This window comes from Podarcis gaigeae, assembly GCF_964106915.1.
Source record: "Podarcis gaigeae genome assembly, chromosome: 9".
NCBI lineage: Eukaryota > Metazoa > Chordata > Lepidosauria > Squamata > Lacertidae > Podarcis > Podarcis gaigeae.
The window spans coordinates 40721400-40743173 of record NC_139685.1 but is presented as its reverse complement, the minus strand read 5'-3'; the positions used below and the strand labels follow the sequence as shown (position 1 = coordinate 40743173).

The 21774-nt window shown below is 41.1% G+C and overlaps 1 protein-coding gene across 2 annotated transcripts in view; it reads right to left on the bottom strand.

The window, feature by feature from the left end:
* Nucleotides 1–21774, bottom strand: part of FBXW7 (F-box and WD repeat domain containing 7) — a 118296-nt gene that overhangs the window by 84627 nt on the left and 11895 nt on the right. Inside the window, exon 1 of one of the 2 annotated variants that reach the window (XM_083755682.1) lies at nt 11476–11552. The exons of the other annotated variant lie outside the window; for it this stretch is intronic. The gene's annotated coding sequence lies outside the window, so the exon portion shown is untranslated. Of the gene's footprint in view, nt 1–11475; nt 11553–21774 lie in introns of those variants that run through there. 2 annotated transcript variants of the gene reach the window in all.

The window sequence follows — 21774 nt, the reverse complement described above, 5'->3', positions numbered from 1 at the left end:
AAGTTTAAATATGCTCACACACCAGAGCAGCCCTAACCTCTTCAACAGTGGCTGAGACCACAAGTTCCGGTGACTGTGATAAACTAGGGCAAATAATAATAATAATAATAATAATAATAATAATAATTTGCACTTATTAGTTGCTTTTTTACCAAAAAATAAGCAAAGCAATCTAGAAACATATTAAATGAGCATGTGACAATTAAACATGTCCTCACAGTACAATGATGGAAAAGTCCCAAAATTAGGAGGCCAAAATGTTAAGTGCCCACTTAGGGCAGGAGACTTCAGATGAGATGGATGCTATAGGTAACAGATAGGTGAAGATGGGAAAGAGACAATTTAGTGGCCAACAGATAGAAAGCAGAGAGAGAGAGAGAGAGAGAGAGAGAGAGAGAGAGAGAGAGGAATCCAGAATAGCATTAAATGAGCTAGTAAGGGAGGCAACATGGACTTGGCTTCCCTCTGTGTTCTGGAGGAAAGGATCACAAAATCCTTCTCTTCCCCTTCAATCTCGTCTCACTAGATTAAACAATATAGACACACGAACACCCTTTCATCAAGGAAATAAGCCCCTATGGTGAAGTCCTCACCCCCCCCACATACCGGTAATTTTAAAACTTTCATTTCCTACATGTTTTGAATCTCACAGTTTTGGAAGATTTTTGCATGGGAACAAGAGCTTGTATTGCTTTGGCAGCATGATCTTCCCATTACAACTAAAAACTAGGATTTGCCAGAGAAATGTGGTGTGCTCCTTTGTAGGAAGCAACCTGAACTTGTGACCTTCAATACATCACTCAGCTAACACAAAAAAACTATAGGTTGTCACAAAGAAGCTTGATTTCAGCCCATCACATGTAGCCATTTGGCTGATGCATCAGTTAACAACACCTAACTATATGTTGTCTCTCCAACAATACTTTGCTGTGACAAGATATTGTGAAGAATAATAGCTGTTCCGGCTGAAACGCAATATCCAAATGGAATATGATTTTGTATACATTATGACATTGTCAAGAAAGCACTTTAACTCATCGTTCAACATTAAAGCCATGATGGGAAAGAGTAGGAGATAGAGAAGTTTTGGAAAACAGTAAAGTAGAACTGGAAAAACTTCAGAAAATGGTAACCAAAATTATTATGAGGAAACATTTAAACTTTTTGAGATTTTTAGTTTTGGGGAAAGACATGTGTAAAACTATTCATGAAGTGGAGAAAATAAATAGATGTATGCTTTTCTCCTCATAACACTAGAAGCAAGAAACATCCAAAGAAGCTGAATGGTTGAAGATTTGGGACGGAAAGAAACATGTACTTCTTCAGATAGAACATTGTCAAACTTTGTGATTTGATTCCAAAGGATAAGGTGATGGCCACCATAATGGATGCCTTTAAAGAGGGTATTGGACAAATTCATGAAGCTTACAGTTATGAATAGCTACTGTACTGCCTCCAGTTTCAGAAGTAGTATAAGAACTTGAGAAGAGGATCACACTAGTAGCCCATCCAGCCCTCCTCAGCTTCTGTCGTTTTCCACCATCTATATATATATATATTTACACACTCACACAGTTTAAAAGCTGCTCTGCAACCTTTTTTCCCCAGTAGTGAAACCTCTTTTTCCCCCAAACCGTTTTTTCCTCTGCAACTGGTTTTCCCAGTAGCGATGTATGGAAGTGAGAGCTGGACCATAAAGAAGGCTGACCGCCAAAGAATTGATGCTTTTGAATTATGGTGCTGGAGGAGACTCTTGAGAGTCCCATGGACTGCAAGAAGATCAAACCTATCCATTCTTAAGGAAATCAGCCCTGAGTGCTCACTGGAAGGACAGATCCTGAAGCTGAGGCTCCAATACTATGGCCACCTCATGAGAAGAGAAGACTCCCTGGAAAAGACCCTGATGTTGGGAAAGATGGAGGGCACAAGGAGAAGGGGACGACAGAGGACGAGATGGTTGGATGGTGTTCTTGAAGCTACCAGAATGAGTTTGACCAAACTGCGGGAGGCAGTGGAGGACAGAAGTGCCTGGCGTGCTCTGGTCCATGGGATCACAAAGAGTCGGACACGACTAAATGACTAAACAACAACAACCTTTTTTATTTTAAGTTGGAGGACACATGGGAAAGTGGCTGCTGCGCTTCCCCACACATCAGCTGTTAGGTGTGGAAGCTGAACAACATAAACAAACCCCCACTGTGCCTCCAGTCTCTTTGGGGCTTCCTTCACCCTCACTGGTGGCCTCACCGGGCTCCAATGAGGGTCTCCTCGTGAGCCACAAGGACTCTCCTGCCATTTCTGGGTTTGGATTTAATTATTTAATTATTTCCCAGCATCGTGCATAAACGTGGTCACACGCAAGTCGGTCGCACATAAGTGAGCAGACAGCTGTTCATATTAACTAGCACTTTTTTTCAAATTAAAAATGAGGGAGCAGATAGTCATCAGCACCACCACACACAAGAGAAGGTTTAAGCCTTCCCACCCCAATCACAATCTCAGGGGAGGAAATCTTCCCAAAAGCTCCTACCTAAGTTTTTGTTTTGTTTTTACTAGGATCACAACCAGAGAGGGAAAGCTTAAACTTCTTCTCCGTCCGCAGAGTGCTGGCAATGACTATCATTCCCTCATCCAACATCCACATACCTGTTAATTAACCAATGACACTATTCTAATTAAGTCATTAGTGGCATGTGGCATTAAGTCCCCAGAGATCCTTTTTCCATTGCGTGTCCATCTGGTAGATGGGAACTAAGTCAAGTATCCCACCAAACAACAATATTTCATTTTACGAAAGAGCAAGGAACGGCCTTGAGCAAGAGATGGGTGCAGACATTTGAGGACTCTTCTTCCTTTGTTGTTGCTTTTCCAATCCAGTGTCCTTCAAATGTTTGGGCTACAACTCTCATCAGCCCCAACCAGCATGGTCTATAGCAGGGGTCAGCAACCTGTTTCAGCCGTGGGCCGGTCCACCATCCCTCAGACCATGTGGTGGGCCAGACTATATTTTGGGGGGGGGTGAACGAATTCCTATACCCCACAAATAACCCAGAGATTAATTTTAAATAAAAGCACACATTCTACTCAGGTAAAAACACCAGACAGGCCCCACAAATAACCCAGAGATGCATTTTAAATAAAAGGACACATTCTACTCATGTCAAAACACGCTGATTCCTGGACCACCTGTGGACCAGATTGAGAAGGCGATTGAGCCGCATCTGGCCCATGAGCCTTAGGTTGCCTACCCCTGGTCTATAGTCAGGAATTATGAGAGCTATGCTGTAAAACATCTGGAGAGTACTAGGTTAGGGAAGCTGTGCTGCAACTTTAACTTCAACAATTCATTAAAACACAGAAATTTTGAAGAGTTCAAGCTATGTTGCTCACATTGTGTTAAGAGTAAATCCACTTTCATTCCCACAAGGGTTGGGGGATATACAGTGTAATGAAGGGGAGTTATTTATGCCTTCCATAGCAACTGCCAGACATTCTTTAGGGAGGCCGAAATCAGATTTTGAGAACTCTCAGTCAAGACACAAGGAAAACTTTCATTTTGAAGGAATAACTACTAGTCTCTCTACTACTGTTAGCCATGCTCTCATTAGACAGAGGAGTTTATAAGTTTTTCTGTGCTATGAGAAATGTACTGATACCAGGAAAAGTGCTTATCTGCTTTTCCCTGATAATTAGTATGAAGCAGAATCAATGGTTGTTGTTACAGAATCAAAATGTGCCAGAAAGAAATAATTAATAAACTATAATAAATCATTAGACCCTAACACCACATTTGGGAATTTTGGAGAAGCATTAGGAAGAGGCAGCACCGCTAGGAACAATACAAAATCTCATTAAAATCTACTATTACACAAGAGAATTGGATTGCAGTGAATGCTCTACTAGAACGCTGCATTTTAAAGCATGTGAGTAGATACAATTTAAGAGAACTGTGAGAAATACCCTAACAAAGAAATTAAAAATACAGTGGTACCTCTGGTTACGTACTTAATTCGTTCCAGAGGTCCATTCTTAACCTGAAATTGTTCTTAACCTGAAGCACCACTAATGGGGCCTCTCGCTGCTGCCGCGCATACGCCACATGATTTCTGTTCTCATCCTGAAGCAAAGTTCTTAACCTGAGGTACTATTTCTGGGTTAGCAGAATCTGTAACCTGAAGTGTATGTAACCTGAAGTGTATGTAACCCGAGGTACCACTGTATTTGAAAAATGGCCAGAAGAGGAGCACATATAAAAAGAAGATATACAAAGCTTATCAATATAAGAGTTACAGGGCCAAGGAATCAACAAAAGTAAACTGTTCCTATCCTATTTTTAGAATAATCTTGCCACAAATTCACAAAGGCCTGTCAACAAAAAAAGGGGGGGCGTGGGTCTTCAAAACACGCCTGAAAGTCATGCCTGATGAATCTGCTGAAGAGTGTTCCACAACATAGGACAGGCAACACTAATGTCCAGCTTCTGGTTGAGGTCAATCAAGCCTTTAACACAGGGAGGCAACTAACACTCCTGCAGGTGATCTCAGTGATCGACAAGGGCTCAGGCTGTCCTGAAAACCCCCTTGTCCCAAGTTGTTCTGGGCTTTGAATATCAGCAAAAGAGCCTTGAAACTGGCTCAGTTAAACAGTACAAAGGATGCATTCTGGTGTCACATGGGACAACTGAGATCTCTCTCCACGTATGCAAGAGACAAACGTTTGCTGCTGTCTAGTGAGGTAGCCATATTCATGTTACAGAAAGTGGCCCCATTCTATCCCAGCCCTCTCAACTACCACTCGTTTCATAATACAGAATAAATACTACTGATCTTGGAGGCCTGTTGTAAAGATTACCAAGATTACCAAGTTTATGCATATTTAACTTGTGTGCATTCAGCTTTACACAACTGGCAATAAACAAATAAAAAAAACTAAAAGGAAGTGAAATTCCAAGGAAATTACTTTGGAAATCCCACTTGCCATTGAACCCAATGTGTTTTGATTATACGTAACTTTGGCTTTAAACGTGATCCCCGGAACGTAACCCCTGTGTAAGTTGAAGGCTTACTGTATGTGAAGTACTCTGAAAATTTGAACTGCACTACAGTATATGAAATAAATGCCAAATATCATCACTGACTTGGAAGACAATTTTTCCAGTGGTCTGTTTTCTCAGTTAACCACGATTCCTCACAATTCCCATATGGCTGAATAGAGACAATATTTCCTTTAACACATGTCTGATAATTTAAATGCTTAATCATTCCTCAGAGAAACTTACATAAATTAGGTTTGACTGCAAATTAGACATAAACAGAACAGAATAGGCTGTTCAAAATCAAAGCTATACACAACGAGATCAAAGGACCAGGGCACTGATTTAGAGCTGAAACATGGTATCAACCAGCCAGCTACATGTACACCATCTCAAAGCACAACACAATATTTAATGAAACTTATTTTAAATATGATGAGGAATTCTGCAGAAAATATAATGAACCAGACAAAAGACTGATTTAGGATCTCAATGATTTAGGCTCTCAAGGCTGTTGAACATTTACATGACAATCAAGGATCGCCATATCCATTGAGTGGGCTGAAAAATGTCAATGAGAGAGGGAGAGCAGTCAAAGGCAAGTTATATCAGGAATGAGGTACCAACTTAAGTCAGAGGGCAAATTCTCTGAAGACATTAGCTGGGCGACGTTAGCTAATAGGTACATATTTTATTTACATATATTGTGCAGTGTGTTTAGTATAGTGTGTGTGTGTGTGTGTGAACATATGACATCACTGTGATGATGTCATTAGCATGTAGCAAACAGAAATCTGAGCATCAGTAAAATGTCTATTAACTGTAACCTTTAAAAAAATTAAGAAGGCACATTTATTGATACTGTAGCTTCATCAGAGAAACAAAATATTGTTGCTCTTTTATCTCATAAAACAGCTTGTTTCTCAATAAACCATTTATCAAAATGTGACAAATTCCCTTTCAACAGCAGAGCTTTCTAGCAATTATCTAGTGGTAATCCCAAACCAATGTTAGCTAGCTAACTAAAGCACATTCCTTCCCCCCCCCCACACACACACCAAGTTAAAAACTAAAGACATGTTTCTCTTACACCTCAAAAAGTTTTCTTTATGGTAAGTGTGCTAAAGCAGCTTTCCCCTTTTTCCTCTGAGAGTTCTGGCCAAGCTTTTCTGAGACCAGAAACTTTTTCTATGTGTGCATCAGAAGCAAAACAGCTTAATCACATCAATGAGGACGTATGGAAGAGTTCCCTCTTCTCAGAAGATTGACTAGAAGAAAAGGCTAGAGCTGTGAATCACGTACACATACACCAAAGTCAATTCATCTGTGGGGTAAGGGATTTCTTCTCACAATTCATTAGCAGTTATCTCATGCAGAACTTGGAAATTACTACCCTAACATTCTCAACACATTAAACTGCTTTCCCTAAGTAATACAATGAGCAAAACCCACACAATTTAAATAAATTAATTTCTACTTTTAGGACAAGTGAAAATAATTTTGATCTTCTTTTTTCATTTTCTGCTCTACCAAATGTACAAAAGACTAATAAAATTAAAGTACACTAAGTATTCTAAATTATTTATAGCTGGATTCCTAACAGATGCTCAGTTCTTTGAAAAGAGCAAAAAGATCCTAAGTCAGGTAGCCAGATGATAAGGATAGACCTTATATGCTTCTGAAAGATGCACAGGCTTGAAATTAGTAGGCTGATTTCAGACGAACAGTACAATCCTATACATGTCAACTCATAATTAAGTTCCATTGAGTTAAATGAACCTTACTCCCATGCAAGTGTACATAAGACTGCAGCTTACATAGTTGCATCTAAGTCCTATTGATTAATAGCAGGCTTCTTCAAACTCAGCCCTCCAGATGTTTTGAGACTACAATTCCCAGCATCCCTGAACACTGGTCCTGCTAGCTAGGAATCATGGGAGTTGTAGGCCAGAAACATCTGGCAGGCTGAGTTTGAGGAAGCCTGATAAATAGGAACCAAGTCATGACTAACTTTTCTCATTCATTTCGATGGGACCCACGTACAAATAACTTAAGTCTAGTTTGAGCTCTTGTCCAAGGAATTCTATCATTGAGGGGCAACCACCAAGAACACCTCTCTCTAGATGGAATATATGTTATGTACATCCAATTGCCTTGGGGATATTTGCTCCTTCAAATAAGAACATAAGAAGACCCACCTGGTCCAACATCCTATTCTTAGTGGCCAACTAGATGCTTGTGAGAACCCACAAGCAGGATATGAGTACAAGAGCACCCTCCCCTTGTTGCAGTGATAATTAAAATGAGTATTACAAAGGGCTTGTGCAATAGGTAACAAGTTGACCTGGGATGAGGAAAACCTATATTCAAAATTTTACCCAAATATGAAGTTCAACAAAGCATAACGCTGGGAAAGAAAAATGCATGAATTAGATTTTTTTAAAAAATAACCTTTTTTCTTTTGTTGCATATCCTTGGACACTAGTTAGAATGCACTGCTTGGATTATAAATGCCACCTACATGTTTTCCAAGGCCTGACTACAGAACTGTTTATACAAACCAGTTATCTCAAGGCTAGGAAAGGTACAAACAAAAGAGGTCTGGATGATTTTTCCCCACACTGAACTAAACACTCCAAAATTCATCCCCAATCATACAAAAAGAAAAGTAAGAATTGCTTTCTTAAGACATTCAATTGTGCAAATAATCTAAAAAGACTGCAATTTTTATTCATTCATAACAATGTAATATAATAGTTCCTCTTAAAAATTAATGGATTTTATAACTATGACTATCATTTATTAAATTTGTATACCCCCCTTCATCCAAAGATCACAGGGTGGTTTACAGCATAAAAATACTAAATGAAAACACAACATACATATCATAACAACAACCAACAAACCCCCTCCCACAAATATACCATATTTTTCGCCCTATAGGACACACTTTTTCCCCTCCAAAAATGAAGGGGAAATCTGGGTGCGTCCTATGGGGTGAATGCAGGCTTCAGGAAGCTATCCGCAAGCCATGGGAGAGCTGTGCGAAGTCGTGCAGCTCTCCCACGGCTTGCCTTGGGGCACGGAGAGCTCAGCACCCCCAGGGTTCGGGCTTCGCGCAGCTCTCCCATAGCTTGTGAAGAGCTGCCTGTTCTGGGGGCTGGGGTTGGGGGAAGCTCGGGCTTCCCCCGCCCCAGCCCCAGCCCCGCGCCTGGGGGGGAAATAATTTTTTTTCTTTATTTCCCCCAAAAAAACTAGGTGCGTCCTATGGGCCGGTGCGCCCTATGGGCCTGAAAAATACGGTATTTAAAAGACCATTGATTGTTTAATCAGCCCCAAACCTGGTTACTGAGGAACGTTTTTGTCTGTTGCCTAAATAACTCATTGTTAGAAGGAATAAAAGGTACATTTAGCAAAATAGTAAATATAAACTATGTATCTTATGAAAATGAACAGCCTGAAAGCATAAACCAATTCAATTAATCAATCAAACATTTTAACACTGGATAAGTGAATCAATACATTTTTGTAACAATTAAATATTTGATTCATGGGAACTCTAAAAATAAAAAATCCATTATGAAATGAAAGTCAAATAGTATAATAAAGGTTAACATGAAACAATTCTGCTTTCAATATCATAGAGAACTTACGATGTCCCACTATTGATGGAAGAAAAATTCATGTTACCATGAACTCTAATGGCGTTCATGTGCAAGTAGCACATACGGTGGTACCTCAGGTTACATCTGTTTCAGGTTACAGACTCTGCTAACCCAGAAATATTACCTCGGGTTAAGAACTTTGCTTCAGGATGAGAACAGAAAGCATGCTCGGGGCCCCGTGGCAAGGCCCCATTAGCTAAAGTGGTGCTTCAGGTTAAGAACAGTTTCAGGTTAAGAACGGACCTCCGGAACGAATTAAGTACTTAACCCGAGGTACCACTGCATATTCACACAATGGGGCTTCACTGTCTTTTCCTCTCCTTTACAGATACAGCCCCCAAAACCTGGAAGGCGGGAAAGGGGGGAGGAACCACCCTTCACTTCAAATTTAGTGAGAGGCGGTTCAGTATGCAAACAGAAAAGTATTCACACATTGGATTTTGCTCCACGATTTCAATATTTCTCATTTGGAGGTACAAAGTTTTAACAGTGGAATGCTCTCTCCAGGGCGGCTCACCTTGCACCTTACATATCCTTAGACACCAAGCACAAACATTCCTCTTCTCCCAGGCCCTTGGATAATTAACCAACATATGACCCTTCAAACTGGGGGCGGGGAGGGTGTCATCTTCCCAAAGCCAGGTACAGTAGGTGAGCCACTGGACTTTGGGAAGGAGGCATGAGGTCTCTGACAGGGCACTAAAGCCCTCCTACCTACTTCCCAAAGCCTAGTAGTTAGCACTTTAGCAGTCTTGGGAAGGTGGGAGGAATCTAGGACCCTGCCAGCGCCTAAAGCCTTGCTTAGCCAGCCTTGGGAAAACAGCAGGAGAACTGGGAGGGGATCAAATTTTGGCTTAGTTTCCTCCCTCCTTTCCTCCTCTCTGCAGGAGGGCAGTGTGAGGCCTGCACCCTGCGGCCCACGTGGTATGAAAATTTGGACTGCCCTGGGCTAAGTATTCAGTATCAAGTTACCTGTCCCTGTGTCCCATACATAGAATTCAGTCTTATATTTCTGTACCAAGCACTGGATGATAACATGGAATCACAGAATTTTAGGGTTGGGCGTTACCCAAGAGTCATCTAGTCCATCCCCTGCAATGAAGGAATTAAAATTATCACAATATATGACCATGTGATTTAGGCCCTAGTCCAAAAAGCTGAGTTCCACCCACACACTTCAGGGTGTTTAAGCCAGGGGTCAGCAAACTTTTTCAGCAGGGGGCCGGTCCACTGTCCCTCAGACCTTGTGGGGGGCCTGACTATATTGGGGGGGGTGAACGATTTCCTGTGCCCCACAAATAACCCAGAGATGTGTTTTAAATAAAAGGGCACATTCTACCCATGTAAAATCACGCTGATTCCCAGACCGTCCTTGGGCCAGATTTAGAAGGCGATTGGGCAGGATCCGGCCCCCGGGCCTTAGTTTGCCTACCCATGGTCTAACCCTTTCATTTCTAAGGCAGCCACCAATTCTGCCAGACAAGGCAACAACAAAACTTGTAGTGAGTTCAGAAATGCCCTGAAACAGGACAATGAACAGCTTCAATAAACACACAGGGAAACAAACCTCAGTGTATGCATTCAACCATTTGCATGCCTCAAGGGCCTTTCTGGATCACATCCTTGAAGTCAATTTATATCTTGATCACTAGTAAAAGTAATTTACATAATAAAGAGTGCCACTGACAAGTGTTGATCTGATCCTGCTGAGAGCCTGCAGCTTTAACCAAACTTCAAGGGGTGTTGGGAGACACAAACTACCAGGAAAATGGCTCTTCTTGAGACTGGAGAATATGAATGCAAACTACCTAGCAATCTGACAAGTGCAGCCCTTGTACTGGGGAACAGCAGGCCATATCCTGCAAAGTATTTGTCCATGGTAAGGTCATCCTCTAAGCGCTGTGTGGCTTGGATCCTAATAACCGCTCACCTAGTTTCACCCATTGAGAAGGTTTGGTCATTTTTAAAAAAAAAAACATCAGGTTGCCATGCCACATGACAATCCTTTGCAATATAGCATAGGGGTCTGCTACTCAAAGGAAAGCAGCAAGACATTCCATTGGGCTGATCCACACCTCTGAGTGTACCTAAAGCAGCTCTTTAGATACTAGTTTTGATCTGTAAGCACAGAAGAATGGGGCTGTGTTTCTAGTGCTCCGAGAGATATCTAGATCAGGCAGACTCTTCAGATCTACTAAATTTGATATATGTATGCATAGGGAAGTTAGTTTTACTATGTATCAACTTGTAGAATGGGAAGAGAGTGCAAAATTACAAAAGTAAAACCATATATGTGGTTTGCATATATCAGTCATGTTCTTCAATTACTTCACAATTGCACATTATATTGAAACATCACAGGTCACAAAACTGGAAAATACTACTGTAATTTGAGCAGAAACATACTTATTTTATAAATGCAGGAGCACTGGTGTGGGAAGAAGTTAAGCAGTTCTTATTCAAACGAGAAACTGTTTCTGAACATCCAGCACTTTTAGAGCAACTCCAAGCTGCAGTCACAAACATCCATTAGAGTGTTCCACAATTCAGAGCAAGCAAGTGGTTGTCAGTGCAGCCAGTAAATCACCTGATCCTATTACAAAATCAATTACTGCAGCACATTTCTATTGCTACACAACCTGATGATGGCAAAATGATATTGGATAGCTGCTGCAAGGTCAAAAAAAAACCCCTAAAAACATTTTAAAATGTGTCTTATTTTAGGTCCACATTGCATCTATTTTAAAGGAAATATTTTTAATAAAGCTGTATAGTTACCTTCTTTGGCTGATTGGGACATTCGATGGATAGTCTCTGCAACTGGTCTGATGTATGGCTGCAAGATAGGAGATCGGAACAGCAGGTCGAACGGCCCAGCCTCTTCATTAAAGAAGAAATAATGCTGCAGCCACAGCCACACATTGACTTGCTCATCAGATGAGTTTATTCCTTAAGAATTCAGTACTGGTACTGGCCCACACACAATCAAAATTGGCCGACCGCCTCATTCTGCAGCTCCCTGGCAAAAATTAATACTGATAAAAATAAAACAATGGTGTTTTTTCCCGAAGCTAATGCTAGTAGTCACTGTCTTTGTTGCCAAGCAAAGCTCGCAATCTTAAAGTGTCTCTTTCCAGCTACACTTTCGCAAGACAAGCTGCTTTGATGCTCTCCACTGTTTTGCAAGAAAGCCATGAACTTAAAGTAACAGACACTGCACACTGACTACAGTTTGTTTCTCTGTAGCACTTCAGGTCTGCTTTGATAGCCTCTATCCAACCTGTTCCCACTTTGAACACGCAGTCTTACAACAGCCAACAGAAAATAGCCACACCCCTCTGTGTTCACATGATCACTATTCAAGATCCGCTCAATATCTGAAAAAGTACTGTTGCTGCATTGCTGAGAGTAACAACAGTTACTGGCTGGAATCTGATTTGCCAGTCAGAGCTCCCGACCTTTTAAGACCTTTTAAGACTCTAACGTTCAGGGTACCTGCTAATTTCACTTAGATTAATGTATTTTCTTTACTGCCAAACTTTGCCATTTTCCCTATGTTAAATATACACCCCACTTCAGCCTAACAAACCTAAGAGCAAAGTGCAGAAAGCTGTCTTATGAAAATACAACTCTGGAGAAAAGAGTTTCGCTCTGCATCAAAAGCTATATTACAAACTTATACATACCAACCCAACAAGTAACAGAACGGGGAACAAATTTCAGCTAAAAACAGAGCCAAAGCAATGGAAAACATAACAGGCAAAGGGTTTTAGTAAAGGAAATATGGAATTAACTTATTGGATAGCTACCTCAGAGGGGGAAAGTTTGCAAATTGATTCAGACAAGTGGGGGTTATGGGGGGGGGGAGAAAGGAAGTAAATAAAATCATTTGCCTTGTCTTTGTCTCCCAAAGTTAATGTTTCAATATTTAAATAAAATAACTTTTCCTCAATAACACTGCTGTATTTCTAATTTCCCTTGTTTAATTGATCCTCAATGTAAAAAACAAAAAAAACCCAAACAAATATAAAACATAAAAAGCTTGCAGATGCTTCCAAAGCAGTACTAATTGCAAGTGCTATATATCAGTAGATGACATGCTGGTCTTTCAGCTATTAAAAGCAGTGCATTTATCTGTCTTACTGCAGCATGCACTAGAGTATTTGAAAAGAGAGAGAGAGAGAGAGCTCCCGTTAACACAGATGCTCAACCTGATTACAGGATAATCTGCCTTGAAATAATTGTCACTTACATTGATAGAGCTATCAGCAGTTGTCTATAAAATCCCTTTTATCAAATGGTTAAGAAAAAGCAAGTGGCATGACAGCAGCTTAAGCGCACATATTCAAGCAAAACTTCTTGTTTTTGCTCTGCATCAAAAGCTATATTTGCTCTGTCTCCTCCCCTCTTCCTCCAGCCCTGGTTTACAGCTATATTGAGACAGTACTGCCTCTTCCTTCAACCTTGTTCTGCCCTTTCGATATTCACATTTCTATTAAATCATTTTCCAGTAATATTAAAATTCAAGCAACCAATGCAAATTGAATAAAAAGCCTTTGTGGAGAAAGACTCTGCATGCAAACAAGCAAATAATGCAGTAACCTTTTACTCGCCTGCTGGAGGTACTGTCTGCTGCATAGAATTTTAAATCCTCATCTGCAGATGCAATTGAGCTGGTATTGCCAAGGACTTTGCTCTTCCTGCGCTGATTCTACACAGCTATTCATCAGGAAAAAAACATTATAGGGAAAATGTAAAGTAATATCAGGTGAAATCTCTCAGACGGCCTGAAATGAGCCAACTTCTAAAAATCAGCTGCCGTCTTGCCTAGTCACATTTCTGAGCTCATAAAGGAAGTGTTATTGCTGATGTATGTTTGCTTGCCACCAATATGCAAGATAGGGAATCACAAGATGAAAAAAATTAATACATACAGTATTAGAGTGCACCGAGCAACCTTACCCTAATAATTTCCCGATGTCTTTCCTAATATAAAATTGCATCTCAAGATGAAACATCTCATAAAACCAAGTAAGACTTCCTGTCCTCCTTCTGCTCCTCCTCCATCTCCCTTTCAATGAATCTCAAGAGGCAGAGTTCTAATAAAGATGATTACAGCTATGCCATACTGTTGTGCCAAGCAAAGAAATAGCCATCTTTTACAAAGTTTTTATATAGACTGCTCGTTTAAAGAAGCATCTGTTATTCATCACAGTTACCACTACTGCCCCATCAGTATAGCCTGTTTCCCCTCACCCACAGAGGGGAAGATATCTGAAGTCCATACAGGGTGGGGTCCTAAAGGACTACAGTAATTTGTTTTTGGCCAGAGAAGACTAAAGCAGTTTTATGTTTTTGGATCTCAGAGCTGCTGCTATTGCCTTGGGATTGGTATGGGTCTGCTTGTGTGCCCACCTGATCATCCTGGATATTTTTAAGTTATTACAGAAACATTTAAGTGTCAGAATCCTCTCCCTTCCAAGGAAACTGACCTGGAAATTACCCCTTACTCAAAGTAGTGAGCAGCATAGAACAATGCTCTCATTTTGATCACAATAGATCTAATTTAAGCTTTATTTTTCTTATAGTAGGGAATTTGATATAGTCAAACAAAGAAACAGCTTTTGATTATAATTAGTTAAAGGCGGGTATAATCATTTCGAATTAGTATGTGATATGAAATGCATAGATAATTCAGGGAAACTTGTACTGCCTTTAACAGGAATGAAACACTAGCAGTAAAGGTTGTTATTCATTATTTATGTGCTCCCCCACTCATCTCATGTCAGTTTCCTTAATGTACTATTGATTCTCAGGATGCATAAAGATGGAGCCAGTGACAGACCACATATAGGGCAATCATCCAGTAAGTAAACAAAGTGACTGTTTAGGTAGATATAATCATGGAAGAATTCCAATATACAGAAGAACTTCAATGACACATGCAGATTTATCTATAATACCTAGCTAGATATTTCAAGAAAGTGTCTTAATTTGAACAAAGTTCTAAACAATAATTCAGTTTTTTGAAAGGCCATTTACACATACTGGATGCATTCACATGATTGGATCCTGACTTAAGGTAAAGGTAAGGCAAAGGATCCCTGGATGGTTAAGACCAGTCAAAGGTGACTATGGGGTGCAATGCTCCCCTCGCTTTTCAGGCCAGGGGAGCCGGCGTTTGTCCACAGACAGCTTTCCAGGTCATGTGGCCAGCATGACTAAACTACTACTGGTGCACAGAAGACCGTGACGAGTGCCAGAATGCATGGAAATGCCATTTACCTTCCTGCCGCAGCAGTACCTATTTATCTACTTGCACTGGTTTGCTTTCAGAAGCTGGGACACAGCAACGGGAGTTCACCCTGTCACAGAGATTCAAACTGCCAACCTGCCAATTGGCAAGGCCAAGCGGCTCAGTAGCTTAGACCACAGCGCCACCCGTGTCCCTTACTAAGTCAGTATGCGCACGAACTGCACATACCCACATGAAGACCCTTTGCTGTTGCTTCACTCTTCCCTGCACAAAAACAAAACAAACGAGGAAACCACAGCTAACCATAACTCCCTGTCATATGAGAACTGGAAACATCTATGGAAAAGCTGGAAGGCAACTTGAAATAGTTGGAATAGGCTTCTGAATCCTTGATTGTTTTAGGTACTATAACATTATGGATGGCAGAAGCAGCTTTCTTTCCAATAGGCTCATATGAGGTGGTGTGGGAGAACAGCAACATTAATTTAATTCTCATTTCTACAATATGAAAGATCTCTTAGATATGTCTACATCATACATTGTAAGGGTTGTTGGCATCTGTCTGTCTCAAAGACAATGGAGTGAGCCTCTGGAAGTGAAGTCAGACCACTGCGTTAACAGCACCAAAGTGACCTCCCTGGGACGCAAGTCTGGGCAGTGTGTATGGAGGTCCTGGACTGCCCAGACGACAAGACCGCCCCCTCTCAGCCTTGCTGATGTGGTCCAAAGGAAAGCAGAGCAATATATTTGGCAACAGCTTGGCTGCAAGAGTTGCCAGAAGGAGGTGTGCATGGCGCTATCCAACCATCAGGGACTCTGCTTGATCTGTGTGGGGTTTACTCCTTAGCCTTTTCTTCTCCCGAAGACATCCTGCAAGGCAGTGGAGGTTTAGGACCAGAATTTTCCTTCTCCTAGATGGGCTACCTTCCCAGGTGGATTCCCTCAGATACTGCCTTCTTGACTGTTAGATCCAATATTGGTCTTGTCCGCTCAATCCACCAGGGCCTGTCTTGTGAGGAGCTGTGTGTTAATCTGAATTTAGGAAATGGTTTATCTGTGTAGATCATGGCATAAATATAAAATTGACATAACTAATATGACATGATGAACTCCATGGTAACCTGACACAAGCCTTACTCCAGCATCCTGAAAGGCATCCAGGATTATCTTAAATTCACACACATCTGACTTGAAGATTAACACATGCAAAAATAGAATTGCTAAATACAAGATACTCAGCTCCTCAGTGGGATCCATCCACACAATGTTAAGGTGATTTAAAGGCAGATCTCAGACAGAGATGCCTAGGTTCAGATAATTTCTCACTATCAGAAGTCTTTCACTCTTTTGTTAAGCAAACAGGAACAGGATCACCAAAGATGAGCAAGGTGACAAATAGGCAGGAAAATCTGGAAGGGATTATGGAAATTGTAGGAATCACTCGTTTCACAGCCCCCTCACCTCTCCACTGGCATGCCTCCGCAAAAATGTATTTAAAAAAAACATTAGATTCAAAGGCTAGTGAGCTCTCACAGTTCCAACAGGACAGAACCTATACAGCGCTCCCTGGGACACAACACACTTCTGCTTTCCCTTAACAACAGGTATACTTTTCTCTCCCACCCCCTTCTAGTGTGGGTTTATGACAAAATTGTCATGCCCATGCTCCTGTAGTCCTTTAGAATAGTTAGGGAAACTTTTACTCTTTAATTAAGGTGTGTGTGTATTGTAATTTGCTACCTGCTTAGACTGTAACTTTGCTGTCTAAAGCAGCATTTTTAATATTCTGTCACTCCTATGTCATATAATAAACCATACTTTCTTTATTTCTTTGTGTGAGAACTTCTTGTGGGCATAAGATCGAGGGTTAACACATATCCATAACAAGTGCATGTCATCACTCCAGCAAAATATCCTAAACCACTCAGCATTGTGTATATGAACACACGAGTGCTGGATGTGTACGTTTGAGTACACACTTGTAACAGTCTCTGCATGCAAGAGAAGTCCCTAACTCACTGATCAAGACTTCATGGTCTCCATGGCAACAATGACACTGTCTCAAGTAGCTACTGGCCCAACACATAGGGCAGGGTATACTCCGGATCTGGTCTTTGCTCCAAGTGGCATACGAAGGCCCAAATATAGATGGGAGTTGGTACGACCCCTTTGCCATGGCCAGGACACTTCCTGGTGAGATCTGGACTGACTGTATGAGGCGCCACAACTTGTTATAGAATGCATAAGGCCACAATCACAATCACTTCTTAGTACCCTCTCTGCTGTAGTGGAGCCCAGTCTAAGCCTTTGCATCCTTGAGCTCCAGGTAATAGAACAGGTTGGACAATGGCTAGAGTGCAGGTGATATATAGGTAAAAGGTAAGGAAAAAGACCCCTGGATGGTTAAGTCCAGTCAAAGGCGACTATGGGGTGCACCACTCATTTCGCTTCAGGCTGAGGGAGCTGGTGTTTGTTCAGATAGCTTTCTGAGTCATGTGGCCAGCATGACTAAACCGCTTCTGGCACAACGGAGCACCGTGACAGATGCCAGAATGCATGGAAATGCTGTTTACCTTCCTGCCACAGGAAGATACTTATTTATCTACATGCACTGGTGTGCTTTCGAACTGCTAGGTTGGCAGAAGTTGGGACAGCAACGGGAACTCACCCCTTCGCATGGATTCAAACTACAGCGTCACCTGCTCCCTAGGCGATATAAAACCCCTAGGAGGTCAAACAAGCATCACTTAGAGCACATAATCACACCCAATGCATGGCAATAGTTGTGGCAAAAAAGGCTTACTTTGCTGTCTCCACTGCATCCTTGAGTTCAGTGGAGTCATTCTGGGTTGTAGGGAACCTCTTTTTGTTAGGATACTACTTTTGCTAAGCTTAACCCAGCTGCCCTACATCTGATTTCAGAAATGATGTCAGGTGTGGGGCAGACAAAAGTGAAGCAAAACACGGTTTGCAGAGACTACAAATCAGGGTATTACTTGCAATCTCCTTACATCAGAGGTCGGCAATCTTATTGAAGAATGGGCCGGTCGAAGCTCTGTCCGTCGGAGGACTGTTCAGAGCGTGTGTGCACACACACTCTTCCGGGTTGGAGGAGCGCCCGGAAGTGCACTGGAAATAGTGTGTGCACATGCGCACATGCGCTTCTCCATCCCGCACGTGTGTGCACATGCTATTTCTGGCACACATCCAGGTTGGAGGAACACCCATGTACATGTGCACAAGCGCCATCAACCCGGAAGTCAGTCCCCGTGCCACACCAGTAAGAGCGGGGGTGGTGTGGCAGGGGTCTCCATGGGCCAGTTAGACAAGCGTTGTGGGCCCCTACCAGCCCATGGGCCTTAGGTTGGCGACCCCTGCCTAACATAGCTGGTACATCTCAAGTCTAGATTACTGAAACATGGTCTCTATTGCTCTGTCCTTAAGGTTTGCCTGGAAGTTGCAATTAGTGCAAAATGCAGTCACCAGGTTATTTTGCAGGGTGGCCTATAGTCAGCATGTATCTTCCCCTGCATAAAGAATAAAATTGGCTGCCTATATACTAGACTAGGCCAAGTTTAAGGTTTTGATTGATAAAGCTTAGGATCAGATTATCTTCCAGGCTGCCCAGTCTGAAATCTTATTTGACTAAAATACAATGGTTAGGATTAAGAACCTGGTATTTAATCCAGAAGCAGATTTTACACTTGCTGTTTAATGGGCAATTTATACACGCTTTGCGTATAAGTACAATTGAACCAATGATCTTGGTAAAACCAAAAGAAAACAATCTGAAAAGACCAAAACTATAGACTATTACTCACTTATGCTGGAGTATTCTGAATACAACTACTAAAATAATTATATATATTTTTTCAATTCATGAACTCAAGTTTACTGAATAATGTTGCAATCTAAACTGTTTGAATATAAATACTGCCACTGGTGGAAGGAGTAAATGAGATGGAAGGGGGGGGGATCTCATTTTCCTGCTGCTTCTCAAATCAAGCTCTGCTACTGAACTCAGAATAAGAGATTGGCTGAGCACTCAGCCCAAAGGGACTATAGGAGCCTGCCCTTAGCAAAAGAGAAGCAGCATAACTGTGCTTCCTCCTTTCTAACCCACCGAACACCATTATTCACTTTAGAGGCACAGCTCAGCTGAAACATGGCAAAAACATAATCAATGGGGAAGAAGAAAAGCAGACCATTCTCTATCCATAATTTAATATCACTGAATTTGTCCAACCTAGTTCACTCAAAAGGCTAAACCATGGATTGTTTAATCAATACTGGGCTTGCCTGAACACCGTGATGCAGCCCAGCAAACTAATAATGGTTTGTAATCTGACAATGATGTGAAGCCATAGTTTGGCTTTGACTTTCTAACGCACTTAACCATAGTTTATTTGTCCACCCCATTCCAAATGCTTGTCAAGCTACAAAGGTATGAGGCAAAAGCAATTTGAAAATAAGCCATGCTTTTGCTTGTTTACTAATTTGAGAGACAACTAGTGGTTTGTTGAACAAACCACGGTTTAAGCTTTTTGTGTGAGCACAGCCTCTGCCTGACACCAAGCAGTCTGAGCTGTTGGAGAAAACTCTTTGGATCCAGAAGTATCTGGATGCCCACACCCTTATTTTTCACAGGAACAGGAGGGGTTTAATCAAGAGCAAGTCCCTTTCCTGCCCCCAGAATGCACATTTTGCCACCTTCCTCATCCACACATAGATGTGGCATTTAGACCCACAAAGCATTACATAATCTTCTCTACCAGGATGAGCTACATGTATTTGCATAAACTGACAAAAATTTAAAAAGCTAAGTGCAACTGTAACCCCTTTTAATTTTCTGCAATTTTTCATTTTTCTCCCTTTGAGTGTGAAGGTATTTCCCCCTCTAATATAGACATTACCGAGACAGCAGTCAACATAGTTTGACGAAAAAGCACCCCAATGCTAATCCCTAAACTACCCATTAGGCACTTAAACAGTGGTAGGGATGCAATCTTTTTTTTAAAAAAAAACAATGGACAGGAAGTTTCACTGAAGTTTCATCTTAATTTCCAATTATAATTATAATTCATTCAGACAAATCATCCAGTACAAAAAAAATCATCCAACAAAAAAAGATAAAGACACTCACTTAATACAACAACTCTATTATCAGCAGTCCGTTTCATTTTGTTTTGTAAGCTAAGCACTGTGAATCCAAGAGTACAACATTGTGTGGATGAAATATCAAGATAAAGGCTACGCTACCTTTCAAGTTGGTCCACTGAAAGGCATCTTTTCAAGAGTCAATGTTGTGTTTTTAGGTATATGTGCTGGGAACCAAACAAGAGTCTGTCTGAACACAGGAACTATGAAGACTTTATTTTTAAGTTGCTGAGCTGGAGTCCAAGAATTGTGTTGCAGTTCTCCTTGCGCACTTTTCTTCTTCACAAAAAAACTTTTTATTGTGCTTTAGTAGAAGGTCAATGGCTATCACTTCACTACTTGAGCACAATGGTGAATTGAAACAAGAACTCATAGCTGTTTGGACCGACAAAGCTACCAGTATGTCTAAGCCAATAAAGCGATTTGTTCATTAAAGCTACTAATAAAGCAACCTTTTGTTAGTCTATGAAACATCAGAAGCCTCAGAGAATGCATCTAACTGCAATATTTCTGGCTTTCCCACAAACTCTAGAAACGTCTCTTAAAACAAGTTCAAGGCTTAGTATTTTGATTTTCATATAGGTTGAACACACTAGTTGCATTTAATAATTCCATGTTCATGTAACAGAAAGCCAGGTTAAGGCACAGCTAAAATGCAAAAGCTGTCAATAAAGCCAACAGTAACAACGTATACTTTTGAAACAGAGTAAATAAAATTACATGACTCTAAAAAAGGAGAAAGCGTTTGATAAGGGACGCACTACCAGCACCCATGATGCTGCCTGACCAAGTTGTGGGTGTCTGTTTACTGGGCCAAGAGGTAGGAGTCAACTTGCTTCATTCCAGTTAAGTTTAACTGGCAGCTTTGTGGATTTTGCCCATCCTGTATTTGTTGACTGACAATATAAGACAATAGGATACCCTCTATTTTAATGCATTTCTAACTACCCTCTGAAAGCCACTCCCCCTAGATCTTATGCACTTTCCTTATGCATATTTTCCTCAGTCCATGGTCCATTGGTCATCTATAAAAGAACCAAAGCACTAACCAGAATTAAGATTAAGCTCGGGATTAAGAGTTCTCCCCAGAATGTAACTAACATGTAGCCTAGTCCTCAAAAGGGTATGCCATAATAAATCTGCTAGTCTTTTAAGGTGGTAAAAGACTTTGTGTTGTTTTTGTTCCCCTCTGGAAGCTATTATCAAACAGGATAGTAAGGCTATCCTCCCAACCTCACAATCCTTATGCAGGCATACATCACAATGCAAATACACTGATAATCAATTCTTGGTTGATTGGGGCGGGGCAGAGGTGACAGAAAAATAAGAGGGATGTGTGAAACAATCAGTATGCAGAATCTAGAAAATTAATGGGGAATAACAGGATGTAGCAGGGCCTGGGAGAGAGAAAAATATAGTAGCATGCATGGAATGTTACGAAATAATACAAACCAAGAGGAAGAGCTAAATGGTCTAAACCATCATGTTACTTGCTGCACTGTAGATTCAACTGATCTACAAAGGCCACAGTCCAATGCACATTTAAGAGGGATCAAGTCCCACTGAATTTATTTCTAAATGAGTAGGAACAAAACTGAGCACCAAGACAAAAACATAGGTGCAGTGCAGACTGTGGGTTCTTTCGTACATGTATGTGTATCACT